At 42.3% G+C, this 25,232-nt stretch overlaps 1 long non-coding RNA gene across 2 annotated transcripts in view; it reads left to right on the forward strand.

The window, feature by feature from the left end:
- The first annotated feature begins 131 nt into the window (after nt 1-131).
- Nucleotides 132-25,232, forward strand: part of LOC106635299 (uncharacterized) — a 56,881-nt gene continuing 31,780 nt past the window's right edge. Inside the window, exons 1-2 of one of the 2 annotated variants that reach the window (XR_010113480.1) lie at nt 132-257; nt 2,530-2,574. This is a non-coding gene — a long non-coding RNA (uncharacterized LOC106635299). The other variant, XR_010113481.1, reaches the window with a different exon arrangement.

A 25,232-nucleotide genomic window follows, 5' to 3' on the forward strand; every position in this document is an offset into this window, starting at 1 on the left:
GGCCTCTCCAATGGCCGGGCGCGGTGGGCAGCTAGGGGCGAGGCGGCGGGGCGGGGCCGCTCTCCCGCTGGAGGGGTCAGGCCCCCGCCCTCCGGCCCCCTCCTCCGGCCGCCCCTCCCTCCCTCCCTCCCCTAGCGCCCCGCCCCGCCCGCCTCCCGGCTCTTGCTTTCCTCCCACCCGGATCTAGGCGCGCAGGGGCCAAGCAGGGACGCAGCCCAGTGGCTCCAGCCGCGCCGTCCTGCCCCCTTCTCCTGCAGGTGAGAAGTGCGCCCTGTTCCATCTGCCCCCTTTCCTTCCTGTCTCCTTTCAGCTGTAACCTAGGCCGGTGGCCACCTCCCCGTCAGGCAGAGAAACGTACACAAAGAATTGGGGATTTGGATTTACACCGATTGTGGCTTTCAGTCCCGGCTGTGTGACCTTGAGCAAATTGCTCAACCCCTCGGCGTCAGTCTCCTCTGTAAAGTCACTTGGGAGGATTAGAGATAAAGTGTAGAAGGCTTAGCATGGTGCCTGGTACTGCGCGAGTCCACAACTATTTTCACTCCAGACTAGCGGCGATCGGGGCCCGGCCTCTCCCCGCCCCCAGACTCGCCCGACCTGCGAAGGGAGCCGCCCACCTCCAGCCGCCAGCGGGGAGGCGCCCCAGAGCTGCGGAGCTGCAGACCCGCCGACGGTCTCGCGCTCTGATTTCCTCACCGTATGAAATGAAATTCCACAGGGGGATTCGAAAGGAAATGAGACCGGGACTCTCCGTGCTTCTCGGCCCGCCGCCCTTCCTGTCTCGGGGACACGGTTTCTAAATAAGGTTGGGAGGGTGAGAGGGCGGGAGGGGAGAGGCTTGACCTGTGCACTGGGGACGAGGAAGGCGCACAACCACCGTGACTCCTCTCTCCCGGCCTCCCGGGCACCCCCTCCCCACCAGGCTGCATCCCTTTTTTTCTTTGCTTCTGCTTCGGTTCCTAGGGATCTGGGGATCCTGTGACCCAGGTTTGAACCCAACTTTCCTGTCTCATTACCAGCCTCCCGCGGCTTTGTGCTGGTCCACCCTCTCTCTGCTTTCCAGTCGGCCAGTAAACTCCCAGCAGGTGGATTCCTCCACCGTTTACTTGTTGCTTGACTGTGTTGAAGCTATGGTGCCTCTCTGAGCCTCAAAGTGGCCGGCTGTAAAGTGGGGAAGTTCATATCCACCTCACACAGTTGTTCTAAGAGTTCAGTGAGATAATACCTGTAAATCATTTAGCAGTGTCTGACACATAATAAATGCTGAAGAACTTGGTGATTGGTGTGTGTGTGTGTGTGTGTGTCTGTGTGTGTGTATGTGTTTCCAAAACAGCTAGGGGAGATCAATTATGGGATCCTGCTTTCCAGCCTGGTGCTAAAGACAGCTCCAGCAGCCCCGGACTGAGGATCTGGGTAAAAGGCTTTTCACCCTCTTCCTGAGATCTTTTTGTCCAACACTTGCCACTGTTTTCTTGGCACTGTTTTATGCATGTTTTTATCCTCCCATTTCAGCCAATTCTGTGGCATATGGCAGAGGCTAGATGCAAGTTGGAAGAATGTCTGTGCCACTCATGTGACACTCATATTCTGTCTTGTATTTTTAGTCTTCTTATATTGGCAACGAGACTTGACTGAGGGCAAAAATGGAATCAACTTTTTTTTGGTATTTGGCTCTGTGCCTAGAACTGTGTTGGACACGGAGAAGCTGCATTGTCTCCAGTCATCATCATAAACTCCCAGTGAAGGAGGTTCCGTTAGCTCCTTATAGAGATTAGGAAACTGAGGCTAGAACCAAAGTAATAGAAAATGACAAGACCAACCAAACCAGGGCCCAGAAGAGGCTCTTCAAAGATGGAAGGCAGGGCTATTTTCCCAGAAAAAATTCCCAGCTGGAAATCAATGTACTCAGCAATAGGACTGAATCTCTGTGTGCCTGTGCTGAGTAATGCATGAAACCCTTGGCCTACAGAGATGAATAAACGATCAGATGTAGAGATCAAATGATCTATTAATCATTTGGGTTACAGAGATGAATACATAATCAGATGAATAGATCAAATGAATAGATAATCCTCATCCTTTAGGATCTCACAGGAGGAGACAAAGGATTAACAAACAACAATAACTTAGTTTGCTAAGTGCACAGATAGAGAATTGTGGGTGAATTGAAGGTAGAAGTGGCTGAGTCTGGAGGGCTACTCAAAGGGGGATGACCTGCAAGACTTGTAGCTACTCAACAAAGTGTAGTTAGTATGCAATTGGCCCTTCTTCTAGGGAAGAGTGGTGGTGGTGGGGTGTGCTTTGTGCTGAAGATATGCTTACATGGTTTATTAAACAGTGAACTCCCTGAGGTCAAGGAGGAGGACCTGTCCCTCATACAGGGCCTGGCACACAAGGAACATCATTTGTTCTGGGTGAAGGAATACTGTTTTCAAATCAATAACAAACCACTCATATAGAACTCTTACTTTCAGACACTGTGTTACATGCCTTACATTCTTAATTTTATTTATTTCTCACAACTTGCAGAAACTGATGCTCTGAGAGGCCAAGCAGTTTGCCCAAGATTACACAGTAAGTCGTAGAGAAGAACTCATGCATGTCTGCCTGGCCCTAAACTCTGTGTGCATGGTACTGCTCTTGCAGAGGAAACTGCTTCACGCCCAGCCTAATCCATAGTTAAAGATGACCATTTTGTGATCTGGACCTCTTATTCCTAGACCTGGCATCCTGCCTCAGCTTGCTTGAAGCAATTGTCTCCTTTGAGAACACATGAAGAAGCCCCTTCCCTATCAGAAGCTTTTACTGTCAACAGCTTTTCTTTCTAGTCGTGGAACTCATCACCGGTATTTTCCAAAAAAGAAAGCTAGGGGAATCACATTTCAGTCTGAATGTGGAAAGACAACAAAGACCATAACTTAGAGCTAAATCTGAATGGCCTGGAGCCCCTCAGCCTCCCTCTCCTGGAGTGGTTTACACAGTCCACAATCTGCCCCTGGTGACAGGCATGGCATGTTTGTCTTTGTTACAGAAAACACTTCCCCAGGGAGTCCCAGGCAGAGGGATATCCACCCTGTGACATGCACAGCATTTCTGAGAGGAAAAGATAGGGACACCTGAATAAAGTGCAGGCCATGGGCCCCTGCTAACTCTGGCTTGAGTGCCTGGGCAGTTTCCTTGGTCCAGGCTCTGAGCAGTAAAGATTCAACTACTTTGGAGCTGCAACAAACATGACTTCAACAGTCTGTTGGGCAGTTGGAGGGCTCTCCATTTGTATCTAATAAGAGGCTGGGTTCTTATTAACTCCGGTGATGTGTTAATTTTTCAACCTGACGTTTTCTGCTCTAATAGATTCTTGTAATGCTTACTAAATTAAAGGCTGCATTGGAAGAGTAATGTTTAGGTTAAAATGCATCACCTAAGGGGGTGGAAGCTATAAACATCCTTTCCCTCCTACGGGAAAATCTCTCATTTGCGGCTCTTTGCTAACCCAATTAAGTGCTGAAGTAGTTACCCTAGAGCCTGCTTTTTATTTCCTATGAAACAATCCAACTAATCCATATTCAGTAGCTTCCAAGAAAAGTCTTATTCCAACCACTCATGAGGAAACCAGCTTCTTTGAATCTAGATAGAACATTTAGAACTCACAAAGAGCTGTCTTGATGGAAAGTGCAAGAAAGTGGTTCATTATTATCCTGCCTGGTTTTTGAGGGAAATAATTCACTGGGACTAAAACCCCATAAGTATTGGGAATTTACTGTGGAACAACAGAAGCAAAGGAAGAAGATGCCATGCCACATTCCATCCGTTTATAAATAGGGTGTTACATCTCCCCCTGCACCCAAACTAGTTATAAAACAAAAGTGCGCCTACTGAGTAAGGTGGAAGGGAACACTGATCTTACTTCGAGCTGAGGAATCAAAGTTCCCAAGAGATTAACACCTATGAAGTGGCAGAGCCAAATTCCCTTCTTAGTCCATTGCACCACTAGCTAGCAGAGAAGAATTGTCACCACAGAGCTCTTGCATGTCAAGGAATAGAAGCTCAAAATTTTTCCTACCCATAAATTTAGCAAGCATTAAATGGTACATCAGACATCCATATTTATTGGTGGTGATGAGTTAACGCAAAGATGAACAACCAAAAACCTCCATGGAAGGCAAAAAATAATGCAAACACACTTTTACCTCCATAGCCTCATTTCGTTTCAGTGAAATTGATCAGTCAAGCTGTTAACAAATATTTAGTGATGGGTTATTGTGGACATGTCACTGAGCTGGGTACTAGGGAGTATGCAGACATGTTAAAGGTGGTTTCTGCCTTCAAGGAGCTTACAGTCACATTGGGGGAGATTAAGACATGAGACCAAGGGCAAAACAAGTTTTTTATGGTTAAGTGCATTTTGTTGAGCTTTCTTATTTCCAGTCTCCCCTTGTTGTTTTACATAAGGTTCTGTATTATAAAGTTATTGGGCTGTTTTGCTTTTGTCTCTTTCACTCTCCTCTGAAGTCAGAGGCTGTGTCTTTTTCACTACTGTGCTCTTAAACAACATAGAACAATATTACCTGAGCCATAGAAGGCACTCAGTAGTTATTTGTTTAATACATAAATGAATGGTTCTGCCTATAAGTGATCTGATTATTCAGAAAAAGAAAGCCTGCATTATGAGCCGGGTATAGGCAGCCGCCAAAACACTACCTAAGTGGTTCCAGAATGATGGTTAAGTCAAGATTATAAACCGCTCCTCCAAGTCAGGCATGGTTCACACTTTCAGCTTTCTTCTCAAGTCAGATGTTTTGCCAATTATTTATCTTCCTTTTTGTTTGACTGTGTCTATTCTTAAATCTTTTACAGTAGACAAATGTCTTTTTTTTTTCTTTGAGATAGGGTCTCACTCTGTCACCCAGGCTGGAGTGCAGTGGTATGATCGTGGCTCACAACCTCTGCTTTCAGGGCTCAAGGGAGCCTCCAGCCTCAGCCTTCTGAGTAGCTGGGACCACAGGTGCGAGCCAACATGCTGTGTTAATTTTTATATTTTTTTGTAGAGACAGGTTTTGCCATATTGCCCAGGCTGGTCTTAAACCCTTGAGCTCAAAATAATCCACCCACCTTGACTTCCCAAGTGCTGGGATTATAGGCACGAGCCACCGTGTCTGGCCTAAAAAAATAACCTTGACAGAAATTGTTTTTCAATTCAGAAGCAAATGTGTTAATGTGTTTCTCTATTTCATGAATCGGCCTAAGACTGTTTTGTTTTGTTTTTTTTTCCTGTGAGACGGAGTCTCGCTCTGTCACCCAGGCTGGAGTGCAGTGGCGCAATCTTGGCTCACTTCAACCTCCGCCTCCCAGGTTCACGCCATTCTCCTGCCTCAGCCTCCCAAGTAGCTGGGACTACGGGCGCCCACCACCATGCCTGGCTACTTTGTTATATTTTTAGTAGAGACGGGGTTTCACCGTGTTAGCCAGGATGGAGCCTAAGACATTTTTTAGATCACTGTTTACTACTATAGTTAGTCGACCACTCATCTCATTATTGTCAAATGAAGCCATTAGGAACATATATGCCATGAGACAGTTGGTAAAAGCCGGGGTCTGAAGCCAAGGCATTTTAAGTCAAGGGATTACGTGTGATTGGTAAGTTTGTACAAAAATTAGAATGTAAGCTTAGCTTTGAAGGATGGGTAATTTTCAAAGAGATTTTGGGAAGCATGGAAAGGAAGGCACTTTTTAATAATATTCTCATAGACAGCACTCTGATTAATTAATGGAGATGAGAAATGAATATGAATGAAAATGATGCTAAATAATGACCAAAGGGTGAACTAGCTACCACATATTGTGTATAAGCATGAACTAGATGAGATAAAGTCCCAGATGGTGGTTTTAAAACATGGCCTCAAATTCTTTGATGCTTCTCCTGTTGAAGGACGGAATTTATGTTCTCTCCCCTTGAATCAGGGAGGGTTTGTAACTTCTTCAACCGACCGAGTATGCTGTAAGTGCTACTGCGTGACTTCCAAAGCTACATCATGAAAGGTCATGCAATTTCTACTTTGTTTGCCGGAAAACTCACTTTGGAGCTCTGAGCGGCCTTGTAAATAGTTCAGCTACTCTTAAGACTGCAAGGAGAGGCTACATGCAGGTTCTTCATTAGTCCCAGATGAGCCTGTCCTTCAGCCATCCCGAGCCAGGGGCCCAAAATGTGAGGAAAGAAGCCATCTTGAAAGTGGATTCTCTGGCTCCCCCATTCCTAACCTCTACTGTTGGAGTCATCCCAACATCCTTGCTGTGCCTTTTCAAATTCCTAACACATAAAATCCGTGATGGTCATTGTTTTATTCCTATAGGTTTAGGTTGGTTTGTTGTTTAGCAACAAATAACCAGGACACAATTAAATAACAAGATATCAAAGGAGAGAGTGACTCAGCTAGGAAAAGAATGATTATCACCCAAAGATGAATAAAGGGACTTTATAGTCTCTCTCTGGGAGAGGGATAGCATATTTTTAGTTGCATGAGGGACAATTGTGTATTGTGAAGGGAAAGCATTATTTTGCTCTTTATTTGGAAGTTAAGTGTGGTTAAAAGACGTGCGTATGCATCCCAGGCTGACAAGGAGTAGACTCTACTAGTTTCGTATTATGTTAATCTAGCTAAGCTGAAACGAACTTTCCCAGAATCTCCTTCCTACATGGTTCCAGATTAGGGTAAGCTACAAGAAAAATTAACGCAAGATTGGGGAGGTAGATGTGAAGCAGCATTTTTATGCTCTGAAAGTCAGTGCTGGGTACCAGGCACCATGGTGGCTCATGTGCATTGTTACTGATCTGCTGGCTCACCTGTTGGCATGGGATAACACCCGGGCCTGCAGTTCCTCCACCTCCTGATGATCTCCTTTATTTTCTCAGAGTCCTGGGCCAGGTGCTTGAGTAGTTGTGTTGCTAAGGACTCCAGCTTCTGCAGGTCACCTGCATTATCAAGCTTAGAGGTGGTTAAAGACAGACATGGGATCTAGTTTGTCCCTGTGGGTTCCACTTTGCCCCTGATTTCCCAAACTTCACACCTAGCTTTCCTTTTTTTAAAGGAGTAGTGCTGCAGTAAACATACATGTGCAGGTATCTTTATGGTAGAATGATTTATAGTCCTTTGGGTATATATCCAGTAATGGGATTGCTCGGTCAAATGGTATTTCTAGTTCTAGATCCTTGAGGAATCGCCACACTGTCTTCCACAATGGTTGAACTAATTTACACTCCCACCAACAGTGTAAAAGTGTTCCTATTTTTCCACATTGTCTCCAGCATCTGTTGTTTCCTGACTTTTTAATGATCCCCATTCTAACTGGTGTGAGATGGTGTCTAATTGTGGTTTTGATTTGCATTTCTCTGATGACCGCTGATGATGAGCATTTTTTCATATGTCTGTTGACTGCATAAATGTCTTCTTTTGAGAAGTGTCTGTTCATATCCTTTGCCCACTTTTTGATGGGGTTGTTTTTTCTTGTAAATTTGTTTAAGTTCTTTGTAGATTCTGGATATTAGCCCTTTGTCAGATGGATAGATTGTGAAAATTTTCTCCCATTCTGTAGGTTGCCTGTTCACTCTGATGATAGTTTCTTTTGCTGTGCAAAAGCTCTGTAGTTTAATTAGATCCCATTGTGTATTTTGGCTTTTGTTGCCATTGCTTTTGGTGTTTTAGTCATGAAGTCTTTGCCCATGCCTATATCCTAAATGGTATTGCCTAGGTTTTCTTCTAGGGATTTTATGGTTTTAGGTCTTAACATTTAAGTCTTTAATCCATCTTGAGTTAATTTTTGTATACGGTGTAAGGAAGGGATCCAGTTTCACCTTTCTACACATGGCTAGCCAGTTTTCCCAGCACCATTTATTAAATAGGGAATGCTTTCCTCATTGCTTTTTTTTGTCAGGTTTGTCAAAGACCAGATGGATGTAGATGTGTGGTGCCATTTCTGAGGGCTCTGTTCTGTTCCATTTGTCTGTATGTCTGTTTTGGTACCAGTACCATGCTGTGTTGGTTACTGTAGCCTTGTAGTATAGTTTGAAGTGAGGTAGCATGATGCCTCCAGCTTTGTTCTTTTTGCTTAGGATTGTCTTGGTTATGTGGGTTCTTTTTTGGTTCCATATGAAATTTAAAGTAGTTTTTTCCAATTCTGTGAAGAATGTCAGTGGTAGCTTGATGGGGATGGCATTGAATCTACAAATTACCTTGGGCAGTATGGCCATTTTCACAATATTGATTCTTCCTATCCATGAGCATGGAATATTCTTCCATTTGTTTGTGTCCTTTTTTATTTCGTTGAGCAGTGGTTTTAGTAGTTCTCCTTGAAGAGGTCCTTCATATGCCGTGTAGGTTGGATTCCTAGGTATTTTATTCTCTTCGTAGTAATTGTGAATGAGAGTTCACTCATGATGTGGCTGTTTGTGTGTTCTTGGTGTATAGGAATGCTTGTGATTTTTGCATATTGATTTTGTATCCTGAGACTTTGCTGAAGTTGCTTGTCAGCTTAAGGAGATTTTGGGCTGTGACAGTGGGGTTTTCTAAATATACAATCATGTCATCTGCAAACAGAGACAATTTGACTTCCTGTTTTCCTAATTGAATATCCTGTATTTCTTTCTCTTGCCTGATTGCCCTGGCCAGAAGTCCAATACCATGTTGAATAGGAGTGATGAGAGAGGGCATCCTTGTCTTGTGCCGGTTTTCAAAGGGAATGCTTCTAGTTTTTGCCCATTCAGTATGATATTGGCTGTGGGTTTGTCATAAATAGCTCTTATTATTTTGAGATACATTCCATCAACACCTAGTTTATTGAGGGTTTTTAGCATGAAAGGCTGTTGAATTTTGTTGAAGGCCTTTTCTGCATCTATTGAGATAATCATGTGGTTTTTGTCACTGGTTCTGTTTATGTGATGGATTACATTTATTGATTTGCATATGTTGAACCAGCCTTGCATCCCAGGGATGAAGCCCACTTGATCGTGGTGGATAAGCTTTTTGATGTGCTGCTGGATTCGGTTTGCCAGTATTTTATTGAGGATTTTCACAATGATGTTCATCAGGGATATCGGTCTAAAATTTTCTTTTTTTGTTGTGTCTCTGCCAGGCTTTGGTATCAGGATGATGCTGGCCTCATAAAATGAGTTAGGGAGGATTCCGTCTTTTTCTATTGATTGGAATAGTTTCAGAAGGAATGGTACTAGCTCCTCTTTATACCTCTGGTAGAATTCAGCTGTGAATCTGTCTGTTCCTGGACTTTTTTTGGTTGGTAGGCTATTAATTATTGCCTCAATTTCAGAACCTGTTACTGGTCTATTCAGAGATTCAACTTCTTCCTGGTTTAGTCTTGGGAGGGTGTACGTGTCCAGGAATTTATCCATTTCTTCTAGATTTTCTAGTTTATTTGCATAGAGGTGTTGATAGTATTCTCTAGTGGTAGTTTGTATTTCTGTGGGATCAGTGGTGATATCCCCTTTATCATTTTTTATTGCGTCTATTTGATTCTGCTCTCTTTTCTTCTTTATTAGTCTAGCTAGTAGTCTATTTTGTTGATCTTTTCAAAAAACCAGCTCCTGGATTCATTGATTTTTTGAAGGGTTTTTTGTGTCTCTATCTCCTGCAGTTCTGCTCTGATCCTAGTTATTTCTTGCCTTCTGCTAGCTTTTGAATTTGTTTGCTCTTGCTTCTCTTGTTCTTTAAATTGTGATGTTAGGGTGTCGATTTTAGATCTTTTCTTCTTTCTCTTGTGGGCATTTAGTGCTATAAATTTCCCTCTGCACACTGCTTTAAATGTGTCCCAGAGATTCTGGTACGTTGTGTCTTTGTTATCATTGGTTTCAAAGAACATCTTTATTTCTGCCTTCATTTCGTTATTTACCCAGTAGTTATTCAGGAGCAGGTTGTTCAGTTTCCATGTAGTTGTGTGGTTTTGAGTGAGTTTCTTAATCCTGAGTTCTAATTTGATTGCACTGTGGTCTGAGAGACAGTTTGTTGTGATTTCTGTTCTTTTACATTCGCTGAGGAGTGTTTTACTTCCAATTATATAGTCAATTTTGGAATAAGTGTGATGTGGTGCTGAGAAGAATGTATATTCTGTTGATTTGGGGTGAAGAGTTCTGTAGATGTCTATTAGGTCCACTTGGTCCAGAGCTGAGTTCAAGTTCTGAGTATCCTTGTTAATTTTCTGTCTCGTTGATCTGTCTGATGTTGACAGTGGGGTGTTAAAGTCTCCCATTATTATTGTGTGGGAGTCTAAGTCTCTTTGTAGGTCTCTAAGAACTTGCTTTATGAATCTGGGAGCTCCTATATTGGGTCCATATATATTTAGGATAGTTAGCTCTTCTTGTTTAAGAGATCCCTTTACTATTATGTAATGGCCTTCTTTTTTTCTTTTGATCTTTGTTGGTTTAAAGTCTGTTTTATCAGAGACCGGGATTGCAACCCCTTCATTTTTTTGCTTTCCATTTGCTTGGTAGATCTTCCTCCGTCCATTTATTTTGAGCCAATGTGTGTCTTTGCCCATGAGATGGGTACCCTGAATACAGCACATCGATGGGTCTTGACTCCTTATCCAATTTGCCACTCTGTGTCTTTTAATTGGGGCATTTAGCCCATTTACATTTAAGGTTAATATTGTTATGTGTGAATTTGATCCTGTCATTATGATGCTAGCTGGTTATTTTGCCCATTAATTGATGCAGTTTCTTTATAGTGTCAATGGTCTTTACCATTTGGCATCTTTTTGCAGTGCCTGGTACCAGTTGTTCCTTTCCATGTTTAGTGCTTCCTTCAGGATCTCTTGTGAGGCAGGCCTGGTGGTGACAAAATCTCTCAGCATTTGCTTGTCTGTAAAGGATTTTATTTCTTCTTCACTTACGAAGCTTAGTTTGGCTGGATATGAAATTCTGGGTTGAAAATTCTTTTCTTTAAGAATGTTGAATATTGGCCCCCACTCTCTTCTGGCTTGTAGAGTTTCTGCTGAGAGATCCGCTGTTAGTCTGATGGGCTTCCCTTTATGGGTAACCTGACCTTTCTCTCTGGCTCTCCTTAACATTTTTTCCTTCATTTCAATCTTGGTGAATCTGACAATTATGTGTCTTGGGGTTGCTCTTCTTGAGGAGTATCTTTGTGGTGTTCTCTGTATTTCTTGAATTTGAATATTGGCCTGTCTTGCTAGGTTGTATCCTGCAGAGTGTTTTCAAACTTGATTCCATTCTTCTCGTCACTTTCAGGTACAGCAGTCAAATATAGATTTGGTCTTTTCATATAGTCCCATATTTCTTGGAGGCTTTGTTCATTTCTTTTCACTCTTTTTTCTCTAATCTTGCCTTCTCGCTTTATTTCATTAATTTGATCTTCAATCACTGATATCCTTTCTTCCGCTTGATCGAATCAGCTATTGAAGCTTGTGTATGCTTCACGAAGTTCTCATACTGTGGTTTTCAGCTCCATCAGGTCATTTAAGCTCTTCTCTTCACTGGATATTCGAATTAGCCATTCGTCTAACCTTTTTTCAAGGTTTTTAGCTTCCTTGCGATGGGTTAGAACATGCTCCTTTAGCTCAGAGAAGTTTGTTATTGCCGACCTTCTGAAGCCTACTTCTGTCAACTTGTCAAACTCATTCTCTGTCCAGTTTTGTTCCCTTGCTGGCAAGGAGTTATGTTCCTTTGGAGTAGAAGAGGCGTTTTGGTTTTTGGAATTTTTAGCCTTTCTGCTCTGTTTTCTCCCCATCTTTGTGGTTTTATCTACCTTTGGTCTTTGATGTTGGTGACCTATGGATGGGGTTTTGGTGTGGATGTCCTTTTGGTTGATGTTGATGCTATTCCTTTCTGTTTGTTAGTTTTCCTTCTAACAGACAGGGCTCTCAGCTTCAGGTCTGTTGGAGTTTGTTGGAGGTCCACTCCAGACCCTGTTTGCCTGGATATCACCAGAGGAGGCTGCAGAACAGCAAACATTGCTGCCAACATGTTCCTTCCTCTGGAAACTTCATCCCAGAGGGGCACCCACCTGTACGAGGTGTCTGTCAGCCCCTACTGTGAGGTATCTCCCTGTCAGAGTACACGGGGGTCAGGGACCCACTTGAGGGAGGCAGTCTTTCCATTATTGGAGCTCGAATACTGTGCTGGGAGAACCACTGCTCTCTTCAGAGCTGTCAGGCAGGGACGTTTAAGTCTCTAGAAGCTATCTGCTGCCATTTGTTCAGATATGCCCTGCCTCCAGAGGTGGAATCTAGAGAGGCAGTAGGCCTTGCTGAGCTGCAGGGCTCTGCCCAATTCAAGCTTCCCTGCTGCTTTGTTTACACTGTGAGCATAGAACCGCCTACTCAAGTCTCATCCATGGCGGACGCCCCTCCCCCCACCAAGCTCCAGCATCCCAGGTCGATCTCAGATGGCAGCGCTAGCAGCGAGCAAGACTTGTGGGCATGGGACCCACCAAGCCAGGCACAGGAGGGAATCTCCTGGTTTGCCAGTTGCGAAGACCATGGGAAAAGCATAGTATTTGGGCAGGAGTGTACCATTCCTCCAGGTACAGTCACTCATGGCTTCCCTTGGTTAGGAAAGGGAAATCCCCTGATCCCTTGTGCTTCCTGGGTGAGGTGACGCCCCACCCTACTTCGGCTCACCCTCGGTGGGCCACACCCACTGTCCAACCAGTCCCAATGTGATGAACCAGGTACCTCCGTTGGAAATGCAGAAATCACCTGTCTTTTGCGTCGATCTTGTTGGGAGCTGTAGACTGGAGCTCTTCCTAACCTGCCGTCTTGGAAGCAACCCCCACCTCAGTGAATATTTCTTTCTTTCTTTTTTTTTTTTTTTTTTGAAACGGAGGCTCGTTCTGTCGCCCAGGCTGGAGTACAGTGGCGCGTTCTCGGCCCACTGCAAGCTCTGCCTCCCTGGTTCATGCAATATTTCTTAAATGAATAGATCTATACAGTACCTACTGTTAGTCTCCCCATTTTGCAGATGAGGAAACAGAGTATCTGATAGATTTAGAAACTTGCCTGAGGTCCCGCAGTAAATGGCCGAGTTGATATCCAACACAGGTCTGTCTGACTCTACAGCCTGTGCTTTTAATCATTATGCATGCTACCTTAGACAGCTTCATTGCCTCCATAGGTTTTCTCTGTAAAATTTATTAGAGGATATTATCATTGCAAGGAAATTTGATAATCAGCTAGTTCCTTGCCTAGTCATTATAGTAAGTTTAATCAATTAACAACTATTGATTGAGTTTTTATAGTATGCATTGCTAAGGTAACTGAAATCCCTCCCCAAAATAGGGTAGACGTTAAGAATCACTCATTTATTACATCCTGAAAATTTCCACATGCCTACATTTTTATCTGATTTTCCTTCAGTAGCCCTTCAGGAGTTAAAGACCAGCCTGGCCAACATGGCAAAACCCCCTCTTTACTAAAAAATACAAAAATTACCTGGGTGTGGTGGCATGCACCTGTAATTCTAGCTACTCAGTAGATTGAGGCAGGAGAATTGCTTGAATCTGGGAAGTGGAGATTGTAGTGAGCCAAGATCACACCACTGCACTCCAGCCTGGGCAACAGAGTGAGACTCTCTCAAAAATAAAAAACAATTTTCACACCAATGTAAAGAAACAGTAGCAGTTGATAGTATCCATTAGACTATCAGAGACCTAGAAGGAATCTTCCAGATCATCTGCTGCTGAACACCACTTAACAGATAAAGCAGTTGAGAACCAGTGAATGGAAATGACTCATCTAATACAGGGTTAAAACTAGAGGTCCCTTACCCTGTTACCAGGACCCTTCCTACCATATCTAACTCTGTCTTTCCTTCACCTACCTTCTCTAGAAACTAGGATTTCTGTGGAAACCAGGTTATGGGGTAAATAGCAGCAAACCTGTCAATCAGACCTGAGACTTCAGACTGCATATACCAGGACCTAGGTCATAGATTGCGCTGTATAATCCAGCCCTTTCCTGTTCTCTATATTACTGCCTCACATTGTCATTTGCTCACTAAGAATGAATAAACATTCCCTGCCTGCCTGTCCTTCAGAGTGACCAATCACTCCTCTCCCTCTGCCATCCCCTTTCTCCTTCTTCCTTTTCAAAACATTTGTGTTCAGGAAGGCATTGTGTTGAATGACTTTCTCATTTCTGCCCCTGTGATGCTGTTTAAGCCTTCCTTGAGGGACAAGCTAATGAGGTCTGAATTATAGCATCCACATGAGACCAGAGTGGTAGAGGCTGTGTGGCTCAGAGAATGTCAGAAGTGGAAGATAACTTAGAGACCAAAAGGTCTGCCTCATTGCCCCATCTTGAAGATAAATGGAGACAGCAAGAGAAAGGGAAATGTTAATTGACTGTTTGTGTTGCTATTGCTAGCTAGATGCAGAGTATGGCTAGACCCCAGGCCTTCTGACTTCCCAGTTCAGTACTTACTATTAATACATTACACTGAAGCCTTAGCACTTAGAACACAAGGGATATAATGAGCCCCCAGGAAAGGATGTTGACCAATTGATAATAATTTCCAGCAAGGAAATGAAGAAATTATGTTTCCTTCTTAGAGGAATTCCCCACCATAGTAACCTTCTCCAGGAAAAACAAAAGCAAAAACAAAATTTCTTTATCATCAAAGGGTCTTCGTGAAAATTACAGAGATAACTATATGAAGGTCCTTACCACTGGGCTTGGAAAATACTGTTAGATTTCTTTTACCTCCAGCTTTATTGAGGTGTTTTTGACAAATAAAAATTGTATATATTTATGGTGTACAATATGATGTTTTGATACATGTATATACCGTGAAGTGATTACCACAATAAACCTAATGTACATTTCCATCACACCTCACATAGTTACCTTTTGTGTAAGTCTGTGGTGAGAACATTGAAGATCAAATCTCTTAGCAAATTTCAAGTGTGCAATACATTTTTATTAACTATAATCATCATGCTATACGTTAGATCTCCAAAACTTATTCATTCTGCATAACTGAAACTTTGTACCCTTTGACCAGCATCCTTCCATCTCCCCAATCCCTCAGTCCCTGGCAACCACCACTCTACTCTCTGTTTCTATGAGTTTGAGTTTTTTAGATGCTACGTATAGGTGAGATTATGCAGTATTTGTCCTTTTGTGTCTGGCTTATTTCACTTAGCATAATGTCCTCCAGATTCATATATGTTGTCACAAATGATAGAATTTTCTTTTTTTATAAGACTGAATAATATTCCTGTGTGTGTGTGTGTGTGTGTGTGTGTGTGTATGTGTGTGTGAAATTTTCTTTATCCTTTCGTCACTGCTGGTAGTTTGATTCCGTACATTGGCTACTGTGAATAGTGCTGCAGTGAAGAAGGGTGTAGAGATATCAGAGATACTGATTCCTTTTCCTTTGGATATATACCCAGATATGGGATTGTTGTAGCATATTATAGTTCTATTTTTAATTTTTTGAGGATATACTGATTTCCTTTCTTTTGTTATTATTTTGCATAATAGCTATACCAGTTTACATTCCCACCAACAGTGGACAAGGGTTCCCTTTTCTCCACATCCTTACCAACACTTGTTATATTTTGTCTTTTTGATGATAGCCATTCTAACAGATGTGAGGTAATATCTCATTGTGGTTTTGATTTGCATTTGTCTGATGATTAGTCATGTTGAGCACCTTTTCATATACTTGTTGGCCATTTGTATGTCTTTTGAGAAATGTCCATTTAGGTCTGTTGCCCATTTTTAAAATTGGGTTGTTTTCTTGCTATTGAGTTGTTTGAGTTTCTTGTGTATTTTGGATATTAACCCCTTATCAGATATATCATTTACAAATATTTTTATCCCATTATATAACTTACCTTTTCATTTTGTTGATTATTTCCTTTGCTGTGCAGATATTCTTAGTTTGATGCCATCCCATTAGTTTATTTTTGCTTTTGTTGCCTGTGCTTTTAGGGTAATTTTTTAAAGAATTCAGCTGGGCACAGTGGCTCATGCCTGTAATCCCAGCACCTTGGGAAGCTGAGATGGGTGGATCACCTGAGGTCAGGAGTTTGAAACCAGCCTGGTCAATAGGGCAAAACCCCGTCTCTATTAAAAATACTAGCTGGGTGTGGTGGCAGGCACCTGTAATCCCAGCTACTGAGGAGGCTGAGGCAGGAGAATCACTTGAACCCAGGAGGTGGAGATTGCAGTGAGCCAAGATTGCGCCATTGCACTCCAGCCTGGGCGACAGAGCGAGACTCTGTCTCAAAAAATAAAAATAAAAAATTCATTGCCAAGATCAATGTCAAGAAGATTTTCTCTATATCTTTTGTTCTAGTAGTTCAAGTCTTACATTTAAGTCTTTCTTTTTTTTTCTTTTTCTTTTTTGTGCAGATGGGGTGGGGAGGGAGGGTCTCATGATGTTGCCTAGGCTGGTCTTGAACTCCAGGCTTCAAACAATCCTCCTGCCTGGCCTCCTAAAGTACTGAGATTACGGGCACGAGCCACCATGCCCAACCACATTTAAGTCTGCAATTCATTTTGAGTTCGTTTTTGTATGTAGTTTAAGATAAGGTCTAATTTCATTTTCTACATGTGGATATCCAGTTTTCCCAGCACCGTTTCTTAAAGAGATTTACTATTTTAAAAAATCTTTACAGAAATTAGCTGGATGTGGTGGTGGGCACCTGTGGCCCTAGCTCCTCAGGAGGCTGAGGTAGGAGAATTGCCAGAACCCAGGAGGCAGAGGTTGCAGTGAGCCGAGATCGTGCCACTGCACTCCAGCCTGGGTGACAAAGCGAGACTCTGTCTCAAAATAAATAAATAAATAAATAAAAATTTCATCATTGATGTTTGAGAATTTGATTATAATATCTTGGTGAGGCTGGGCGCGGTGGCTCACGCCTGTAATCCCAGCACTTTGGGAGGCTGAGGCAGGTGGATCACAAGGTCAGGAGTTCGAGACCAGCCTGGCCAAGATTATGAAACCCCATCTCTACTAAAAATATAAAAATTAGTCGGGTGCAGTGGCAGTCACCTGTAATCCCCACTACTCGGGAGGCTGAGGCAGGAAAATCGCTTGAGCTGGGAGGCAGAGGTTACAGTGAGCCGAGATCACGCCACTGCACTTTAGCCTGGGCAACGGAGCAAGATTTCATCTCAAAATAATAATAATAATAATAATAATATAATGTCTTGGTGAAGATCTGTTTTTTGTGTTTTTTTTATGGGGGGCTTCATGTGTCTGAATGTTCATTCCCTTCTCCAGACTGGGGCAGGGTGGCGGGGGGTTCTGTTATTTCTTTCTTTAAATAAGCTTTTTGCCCCTTTCTCTTTCTTTCTCCCTTTTGAATATCCTATAATGTGAATATTGGTTCACTTGATATTGTCCCATAAATCCCATAGGCTTTCTTCACTCTCTTTTGTCATTTTGTTGTTGTTGTTTTCTTGCTGGGTAATTTCAAATGACCTGTCTTTGAGACCACTGATTCTTTCTTTTGATTGACTGAGTCTGCTGTTGAAGATCTCAATGGAATTTTTCAGTTTGGTCATTGTATTCTTCAATTCCAGAATTTTAAAAAATGATTTCTATTTGTTGAACTTCTCGTTTTGTTCATGTATTGTTTCTGTGATTTTTGTTTGTTTAGTTGTTTATCTGTGTTCTCTTGTCACTCAGTGAATTTATTTAAGACAATTATTTATAATTGTTTGTTAGGCAGTTCATAGATATCCATTTCTTCAGGGTTGATTACTTGTGCTTTATTTTGTTCCTTTGGTGGTGATCCTGGTGGTCTTTTGTTGGTGTCTGTGCATTTGAAAAAGTAGTACTTTTTCCCACCTTTGCAAACTGGTTTCAACAGGGAAAGACCTTCACTAGTTAGCCTATCCAGAGATACTGGGTAGGCTAACTGGTGGGATTTATGGATGGGCTTGCTGTTGGAGTCCTCAAGTAGCTGACCTGGTTCCTGGGTCTGTGAATGGATGGTCCTGGTGTCTGGGTCCACAGTGGCCAGCCTGCTGCCTGGGTTTGCAGGGTGGCCTGAAGGTCTACTTGGGCAAACCTGTAGCTCAGGTCTTCATGGCTGGGCCTGGTATCTGGGTCTGCAGGGGCAGACCTGAATCCTGAGTCTGCTGGAGTCTGGGCTATGGAAGATGGCTTGGAGTATGGGTTTGTGGTTATCAGCCTTGTACCTGAGGCTGCAGGACCCAGCCTGGCACTAGGGTGGGCCTCTGTTAGCTTTATTTCACGTGTTTCTTGTGGCATTGAGTTCAAACTTGTCTGTGTTATAGTATTATTTGAGTTAAATAATTTTCCACTCTCATTGTAAAGTTAAGTCATCTTACAACTTTCAGTCAAGGTGATGCTGTGGTGAAGCTCTAGGGACATAATTTGTCTTATCTTCTTGGTGAATAGCACATCCGAGAATTACACATTGTGTCTTTTTTTTTTTTTTTTTTTTTTTTTTTGAGACGGAGTCTCGCTCTGTCGCCCAGGCTGGAGTGCAGTGGCGCGATCTCGGCTCACTGCAAGCTCCGCCTCCCGGGTTCACGCCATTCTCCTGCCTCAGCCTCCCTAGTAGCTGGGACTACAGGCGCCCGCTACCACGCCCGGCTAATTTTTTGTATTTTTAGTAGAGACGGGGTTTCACCTTGTTAGCCAGGATGGTCTCGATCTCCTGACCTCGTGATCCGCCCGCCTCGGCCTCCCAAAGTGCTGGGATTACAGGCGTGAGCCACCGCGCCCGGCCCATTGTGTCATTCTTTATCCTATGGTGGGGCAGCAGATAATAGCTAAAGTGCTTTACATATACTAAGTTAATTTGATACTCTAAAAGGTAAGAACTATTGTTGTGTCTATTTATCAGAAAAGAAAATTTGTCGGGATCAAAGCATTGGTCCAAGGGTACAATACAGGGCCAAATCAGATCTATCAATAGCTACAGGTAGTAAATTAGAGCCAGAGAGATGTTGTTAGCAATTCTAACTAAACATTGTATTAGTTGTGTGGTATGGGTCAACTCAATGTTTATGAGCCTCAGTGTTCATATCTCTAAAATGGAGATAATAAAAATTTGTGAGTGGCTGGTGTAAGAATTGTATATGACATAATTCTAGCCAATGAGATTGAAATAGATATGGGGGTGGTGAATTTAGACCCACCTTTTGGAACATTTTCCCTAACTTCTAGAAAGGGTGTGGCAGAAAGACCAACCTCCTCCTTTTACTCCAGCTTTTGGATGTTGTGTGAAGAAGTGATGGCTGGAACTGTTGCTGCTATCTTGCTACCAGAAGAGGTATAGGCCAAATGATGAAGATGACTATGATTGTTAATTTTATGTCAACTTGACTGAGATAAAGAGTACTCAGATATTTGGTTGAACATTATTTTGGATGTTTCTGTGACAGTGTTTTTGGATGAGTTTAACATTTAAATCAATAGACTGAGTAAGGCAGATTGCCTTCCCCAATGACTCAATCAGTTAAAGGCATGAATAGAACAAAAAGGCTGACCCTCCCCAGAATAAAAGAGAATTCCTCCTCCCTGACTACCATCAATCTGAGATATCAGTTTTTTTTTCCCTGCCTTTGGACTGGAACTTAAACATCTGTTCTTCCTGGGTCTCATGCCTGCTGGCCTGCAGACTGGAACTACACTATTGGCTCTCCTGGTTCTTAGGCCATCAGACTCAGACTATAACTATGCCATCAGCTCTCCTGAGTTTTCAGCTTCCCAGCTTACCCTGCAGAGCTTGGGACTAAGCAGATTCCATAGTCATGTGAGCCATTTCCTCATAATAAACACACACACGTACACTATTTGTTCTGTTTCGCTGGAGAACCCTAACACGAGAGAACAGGAAAATGGAAAGAACATGGTTCTTGCAGAGGTGGTTCAGTTACTGAATTAATCAACCTAATAAACTCTATGTTTAGATACATGGTTAAATGAAATACTTTTTAATTCTTATTTTAGCTACTTTTAGTTGGTCTCCTATTTCTTGCATCTGAAGGCATCACAATAGATCCAGAAATCAAACTAGTAGGACTGTTGTGAAAATTTAATGGTGGTCCATAAATATTAGTTCTCTTCCAAGCATCTAAATTATAGCCCAGGCCACACTTCTTCATAATAATAATCCCTTAAGTGATATAGTCTTCTGTTTGTCATAGAGAGATTCCATAGACATTTTTCTACTAGGCTGTTTCTTAAAAGTAGAAACCATGTTAAGTTTGTCTGTATTTCTAGCACAGGTGTTGCATGTTTCTTAGACTACATCTTTTAATGGATTTGATCCTCAATAACATTGATGCTAACTTGGAAGTAATTACCTAGGAGCTGGGCAAAGTTATCTTGACACAACTGTAGATGTATACCTCATAGTAGAGTTGTTGTTATAGGACAGTCAGTTTGGTTCTTTGATTGGCAAACCTTATATTGACAAGGATGTGCTTACATGTAAACTGCTGTTATGCTATTATCTAAGGCCTGTGCTATGTTAAAGGCACCATTTTAACTTAATAACCAGGTGCCCTATAATTGAACCATCATGTGGAAATTCCATGACTGTTAGGATTGCCACCAAGGACAGACTTAGGATGCTTGGAAGGGCTTGGGTTACCTCAGGGCTCTGGGAAAAGCAATAGAAAAAATGCTAAATATGATTCTGAAAGGTAAACTAGAATTTCAAGGATAGTTAGCCATGACCTAGCTGCTTCTGCCTGCTGGAGGGTATGTCCTTCTATATACTACAGGCCAGAAATAGTAAAGAGAGGGGGAAAAGGGATCCCTGTAAGAGATAGGTTTGTGTATATATAAGGGGAGGAAAGGTGGAGTGGAGGGAGGTTATCAAGAGAAAGGAAGCCTATGGCTGTTGTATGTCTTGGCTTCTCCCCAGAAGAGCCTTTCTAAGGAACTTTCAACTCTTCACTAAGATGCCCATGTAGACTTTGTGAATGAAGGGAATCCTTAACCAAGGAGCCTTTTTTTCCTGCTCAGCAAGCCTATAAAAAATGATTATATCAGAGAGTTGTTCCCTAATTTAACCTCTAGAGACTCTAGAATCTAGAAGGTCAGGTGCATGGTACAGGAAATTGCATTTCCCTTCAAGTATCCCATGTGATGGTGTCAGTAATTTTTCAGACTTTACTTTGGGTATTACTAATACAGGAACATCTGAGCTAGGCAATTTATATTGAGAAGGCCCCTGCCAGCTGATTGCCATGACCTAAAATATCTTTGTTAGAGTCTACCCGAGAGAGTAGAGAATGTAGGTGGAAATTGAGTCTAGAGACCATGATGTTTAGATGTTTTCTTTAGGAGTTTCTCATGGTCTCCTCTGCTCACAACAGGAACCTGTACCCTGAATAAAGGGTTGCTTCTAGCCCATTTTCTGTGAGAATTTAGTAAGGCCATTCCCTCTAGGTAGATACTACCCTGTGGGGTTCACAGCTTGGTAAGGGAAGTAAGGCTAGATTTTAGCCCCACTTGCCCAAATCAGGGTATTTTTGTGCACTGTACAATCTGTACAACTGTACGTGATGTCCTTACGAGACCCTTCTGCTGGTTTTCACTGAGGAAGGAGCATTTGAGGATTAATAAGATAAACAAAATGAGCTCTTTGGGGTGCCCAATAAAGCCCTAAACAAACAGCATTATTTTCATTCCTGAGTTCAAAATAAATTAAATAAATAGGTCAAAATATTACCTTTATTAGTGAGAGAGGCTAGACTGGTCAGTGAATGCTATAGCTCTAGTGATAGCTGCCCTTTATTCACTAACTCATATATATACCAGGTACTGAATTTATATTATTTCTAAACCTCCTCCCCAAGTTTTGGAGTTAAATATTATGATCCCCATTGTGTAGATGGGGAAACTGAGTTAGTAAGTTGGAGAAGCAGGATTCAACCCTAGACCTGACTAGACCCAAAGCTCCCAGCTTCTTATTTGGCACTGCTGCTTCTGGGGAACCAGCTGGAACTTCTACAACCAAAACCCAATTAAATCAACCAACAATTCTTATGAGATTTCCAAAGTTGTCTCCTGGCAGAGTTTTTCTCTTTCCCTGAGGTTCTCCTCTGGCACAAGCCAGAAGGCCTGGCTCTTCCAGCAGATGCAGAAATGTGCAAAGCCTTGGGTCTTCCAATTCCAGGTTATTTTTCATTGCCCCTGGGAGCACTAGGTCTAATGCTAGCACGGATGTACTATTTTGAAACTAAATGCATTTCTCAGAAAACTCAGGCAGAGTGCCATTCAAGGATATATTTTATATCATTACCCCACAGTGCAGTATCACTGCTACTGTGCTTCGCCTGGGCCTTGCTGTCTATGGAGAAGAATTGCTTTATTTAGTGTTTACCTCCCAAGCATGTTGGGAAAACCACAATAAAACCCAAAGGGGTAGGCTACTTTCATCATTTCACATGGCTTTCATCATTACAAAGATACATTTTTTCATGGGATAGTTCTTGTCTTAGGTCACGTTCCTTAGAAACCAACTCTGAGATGGGGATTTGTGCTCAAGTGATTTATTGAGTGTTTTTAAGAAGCGGAGTGAGACATAGGTGGGAATTGAACAATGAGAACACTTGGACACAGGGTGGGGAACATCACACACTGAGGCCTGTCGTGGGGTGGGGGGAGGGGGGAGGGATAGCATTAGGACATATACCTAATGTAAATGACGAATTAATGGGTGCAGCCAACATGGCACATGTATACATGTGTAACAAACCTGCATATTGTGCACATGTACCCTAGAACTTAAAGTATAATTAAAGAAAAAAAAAAAGAAGGGGAGTGAGAGAAACAGGACAGGACAGAGAAAGGTGTTAAGCAAGAATTTGGCTTCTACTGACGTCTTGCTTCACCCTGATCTCATGAGGAGCCCTGAATCACAAATTGTACCACAGAGTTAAACCCACTTTAAAGTTGAGGGGGTGCGGCTGGCCTTTTGTACTCCCCATGACAGTTAGTCATGGGCCACCGGCTGCAGAGGTCAAGTCTATGTGTACATGTGCATGTAGCCTCCTGGTCAAGGTGGCTCCCATTAGCCCAAGGTCTCTTCCTCATAGCCAAGGGCAATTCTCCAGAGAAAGTGGAAGCTGTGAGTTGTATTAGCCAACTCTCCGTGCAGCTGGCGATAACTGCCTGGGTACACTGGCTCGTAAAGGGGACCCAACAGGGCACCAACAGCACTTCTGAATCATAAGACACGAGAGTCATTTGAATCTGAGTATTGGTTAATTAATCTCAGAGTTCCCAGAGACTGTGCCTCATTATATATTCCTTTCTATGCATTTAACTGGTGAGTAAGCCAAAGTGAAAATCACACAGCAAAATAGTCCTATGGTTCTAAGTTGCTGTAAGTAAAGATAATACTCAAGTAACTTCACCCTATTTCAACATTCAGCCAGCCTGCTGAAATACATAACTTTGAATGTTACTGCATATGTTCCATTTTATATGCTTTTTCATAACCAACAATACTGCATATAGTTTAGTCTTGCGGTATGACCAATAGGTGGCACCAGAAACACCCACACTTATTCCAACTACATAGTATGTATATATGTGCTAAAATTTCAATCCCTCCCTACTTAGTTTTTTCATGTTGAAAAGGACCTCATGATGTTAAATCTAAACCCAAACTTGGTAACTTATGATTTCCCATTTGCTATTTGACCTCTTTCTTGTAGGGTTATGTGAGCATGAAAAAAATAGGGTGATAGGGGCAGTCAATTCAGAAAGAAAACATCTATTCATTAGCAAAAGGAAGGAAAAAAGACTGGAGCCCTGTATCCTTTTCCTTCAAGGTCTCTTGAGTGTATAAATGCCGAAGATTATTAGGAAATATTTGAATAACAGGATAAAAAAGTCAAGGATACTGCCTCCAAAACATGAACTTTATTCCCCACTGAAAACAGACTTGGATGGCAACCAAGTTGTTCAAGGATTGCCCTGGCCAATATCTGACCACAGGGTTCCACTCCGGGAAAGGTTTTTGAGTCCGGCAGTCACCATTTTCAAGTTTGTTTCTTTTGAAGTTTGTACTTTATTGTTGGTGAAAGGAAGTAAAGGGAGGAGGGGGTGCTACATCTTCCAATTTTTTTTCCCCAGCAATCCAGCATTGTGCTCTTTTCCTACATCAGACTATTCCAAGGAGCAGAATGACTTAGAGGAAAAAGTGCTCAACTGGAAATTAGGCTACAATACACTTAACGTTCACCAAGTATTTTTGTAATCATTATTTGACCCTCCAACCATATTAAAAATGGGTATACCGAATTTCAGAAAGGTCTGTTAGCTAGCAAGGACCTTAATCCAGTTCATCTGACTCCCAAGGCCAAGGCTGAATCAGATATGTTGTGGGCTCACCATACAAATTGGACAACTCATTTCACCTCACTTGCCTTTAGTTTCATCTACAACATAAGGGGCTGGATTGCATGGCCCCAACACATCTTCCAGCAAGACATCTCCAGATTCTGAATAGTACGTGTGGAGTGGAGTGTCTTGTGTACTAATTGGGACTGGAGGTGTGGTTTGGCACATAGTCAGTAGGAAGGGAGGGTAGAACTCACTTTGATAGTGTTCCAGAGTGGAAGGTAACAGGGCTATTATACAATGCGTTCAACAGTCTGGTTCTTGCATTTTGGGGGGAAAAATCAATGCCAGGTTTTGATTAGCCTTTCCTATGCCTGTCATCAGCGTATTATGCAGTAAACATCATGCCTCTGTGAGCTTTCGTTTCCAAATGAAATGATCCTAAAGTTTGGAATTTCTCTTTACATGGCATGCTCTTCTGCCATGCATACCACAAATTATTTTCACTGCCCTTCTCTGAACCGTTGCTATTTTTGCTCTGCCTTTTTGATAGCAGCACTGATTAAAGAGTGATTTTATTCTTTTAAATATTAACTGCAAAGATAGAGGCAACAGGACTCTTCAAGGATACACATGGATTTCTTGCACATAAACCTTCATAATGTGAACAGAAAAGTCAGGAAAGGGGAAGAAAGGAAACTAACTTTAATTGAGTGTCTACAATATATCAAGCTTTCTTCTAGGTCCATTTGATATCTTATCTCCCTTCATTCTCTCAGATGAGGGGCAGTGGTGTGTAGCGGTTACATGCCTAGGCACTTGAGTCAGATAGACGTGGCTTCTCATCAAGGCCTGAGTGCTACCTTACCATGTGACTCTGGGCAATCTATGCAACTTTTCTAAGCTTTGCTTTCCTCAGTGA

The sequence above is a fragment of the Pan paniscus genome, chromosome 9 (assembly GCF_029289425.2).
Source record: "Pan paniscus chromosome 9, NHGRI_mPanPan1-v2.0_pri, whole genome shotgun sequence".
NCBI lineage: Eukaryota > Metazoa > Chordata > Mammalia > Primates > Hominidae > Pan > Pan paniscus.